This window comes from Coenobita brevimanus, chromosome 62, assembly GCF_032717465.1.
Source record: "Coenobita brevimanus isolate Jiangsu-jjx chromosome 62, ASM3271746v2, whole genome shotgun sequence".
In the NCBI taxonomy this organism is placed as follows: Eukaryota; Metazoa; Arthropoda; class Malacostraca; order Decapoda; family Coenobitidae; genus Coenobita; species Coenobita brevimanus.
The window spans coordinates 5,144,951-5,147,958 of record NC_137015.1 but is presented as its reverse complement, the minus strand read 5'-3'; positions in this window follow the sequence as shown (position 1 = coordinate 5,147,958).

Here is a 3,008-nt window from a genome sequence, read left to right as displayed (position 1 = left end):
CAGTGGGTTAGAGCGCTCCGCTCTGACCGAAGGGTCGGAGGATCGAATCCACCCAAGGGTCATTGGTAGACATCAGGAAGGGCATCCGGTTATAAAATGCTACACGCTCCAGTCCAGAAGTCCTCCACCCAGGGGCAACGCCTTAGCCCTTCGGGGATACTTGGCGTAAAATATATATATATATATAATTCATTTGATTATTGCTCACATTCAACGAATTTAATCACATTTACGCGGCGTTAATAGCTTGAAAATGTAATGTGGTGTGTGTGTGTGTGTGTGTGTGTGTGTGGTGCCTCACACCTTCACACCTACCCAGCCCTCTACCCCCTTCCCAAACACCTTTACACTGTTTATCGCCTCTCACTCATAACCAACAACGTCTGAACACTACCAACAGGATATCACAGGCACGGGGATACAAAACAAAGTATTAAACTTCGTAAAATATATGACTTGTCCTGCCTTGTGACAGGGTATAAAGACCTTTTGCCAACTTGAACTCTGAAGAATGCGGTGTCAGGGAGGCATAAGAGTCTTCCATACACCTCCCCCGTATTACTTTATTACACAGGTTCACGAAGCCCGGGGGTGTATTGTAGCGCTCGGTGTTTGTGTGTTTGTGTGTCTGACAATGTGTGAGCAGTATTTCTTAGGTCAGAGGTTTGACCCCTAGACTGGTTACAGGGCGCCGGTGCTGCGTGCTTTGAATGCTCTTTTTGTTTTTAGAATTACGCCCTATCAGTGCCGCAAACAGCTTCGAGTTTCTTCCGATAAAAAGCCTGGAAGAGATTCGTCCACAGGGCTATCCAGGCTTTCATTGTCTGGTTATGTTTAAAAGCACAGGAGAATTTCTTAGATTACGGCTCAGACGTGTATGTAGGTGTTGGATGTTTTAAAGCAGTAGGATGAAAGTCCCCACTAACACATTTGCATTTTAGTCGATAATAATTGTTTTCTGACAGATCTATAAACGTCTGTACAATTTTGAACAGTATAACTCTCAAGTAATACAGTTTAAGTTTATCAAATAGATGCCGTTATTAAATATGGACTGAAGTACAGTTTGTGCATTTACAGTATAGTCTATACAGTCGTCTTCCATCAAAGTTATGTCACTAATATTTCCCCAGAGAGTAGAAATGATCGCTTATATGACCATGCATCCATCCAGCATCCAATCCTTTGTTGCATGACCATGAGGGTAGGGGGCCGGGGCTAGGCGACACAGTCCAGACATTTGAGTGACCAGGTACTCTTCCCTGCACTGGATTATGTGAGAAATAAACCCTCAGCAATTCCTGGGACCTAAACACTCATGGCCCACATCCAGTTGGAGCCCCGTAACCCGCTAGACATGGATCGAAGAGGAAGAGGTAAAAGGACAAGAGGAAGAAGAAGATATGAGGTAAAGTACAAGAATTTAGGGAAGTTGCAAGGTTGAGTAATGCATGTGTGATTGCAAGAAAATGTCAATGGTGCTGATTGATGTGTGGACAGATAGGGAGGAGCGAAGTGAGGAAATCGTCATAACTACATTTTCTCCCTCTGGATAAGAAATAAAGAAGTATAATAGCAATTTATGTGTCTTAGGGGTTTTTCTAGCAAGTCTTCATACCGTCTTATTTTTCATGTAACGGTATATTATTCTATTGTGTGTTAGTGTTCTTTTTTTTGTATATATAGAGCATAAATAACATACTTAGAGTTATTAACGCTCCATATGAAAAAATGCAGGAATGGAAGGGTCGCTAGGGAGGTTCTTGAACTGTTAAGAAAGTGAACTAAGGTGTTATAGGAATTTGTAAAGAGAATGTGGAGGACGGTTTATTGAAGGCTGTTGTATCATATGAGTTTGTTAAGATAGTGGAGAGGAATATTTAATGGAGGGTGTTAGCTCCGTCGTGTGAGTTGTTGCGGTGCTCAGTCATTGGTGAAGAAAGGAATATTTTTGGTAAAGAGACAAAAAATAAAACTTCAAATTATTTTCTTCCATGTTTTCTTAGGGGTCATGTCTTAACTCTGTCTTCTGACTCAGGAAAATTTTTGGTAAAGGGAAAAAAATATGCAACTTCAGTCTGCCTGTATTTTCTTCTTTGTTTTCTTAGTCGGGTCTTAAGGAACTGTGTCTCTTCTGGCTCAGGAAAATTCTGGTAAAGGGACAAGATATGCAGCTGCTAACTATTGTCTTCTTTGTTTTCTTAGGGTCATGTCTTAAGATCTGTCTCTCTTCTAGCTCAGGAAAATTTTGGTAAAGGGACAAAATATGCAACTTCTATTTTCTTCGTTGATTTCTTAGGGATCGTGTCTTAAAAGCTGTTGTCTCCTCTAACTCTAAATCTACAGCTTATGTCAGTGGCATTCTGATATACTAGAAAGTGACGCATCTCCAGCGTATGAAACTGAACTAATGTGTAAGTGTGCGCCTTATTTAAAGACTAAATAATGATGATAATAATAATGATAATAATAATAATAATAATAATAATAGTAATAATTATAATTATAATTTTAATTATAATAACGTGTGCCCCATATGTAAAAAATAAAATAATAATAATAATAATAATAAAGCGTCAGTGAGCCCAGACCTGCGTATAAATTTTCTTTTAAATCTTGTGCATCAAAGCCTCAACTTCTTAAGTCTAGACACCTGTTGGTTTCACGGCCAGTCAGACTCTGGGACGAAGTTTGTTTTCCTCCTTCTGACTCCACCCAGCAGTATAGTTGGGGACCTGGATGTAAATGAGATTGTTGCGTATCGTATTTTAGGAGAAGATTTACCCCAAGCAAAAGTGGATTATCTTCTAGTCTGAGGCTCTTATTCTCGTTGGTTAAGGAAGCTCCCTAACACCTTTTCCTTACCTATTTATTTGCGGATACTGATAGCTAATATCGTTTTTCACGTTATTTATGCAGAGTATGGCGATGTTAGAATGATTTAGGTAACCAGAAGAGGCCGACAAGGTGTAATAAGTAAAATAAATCGCTTAGGAAGAGGTGCCAGG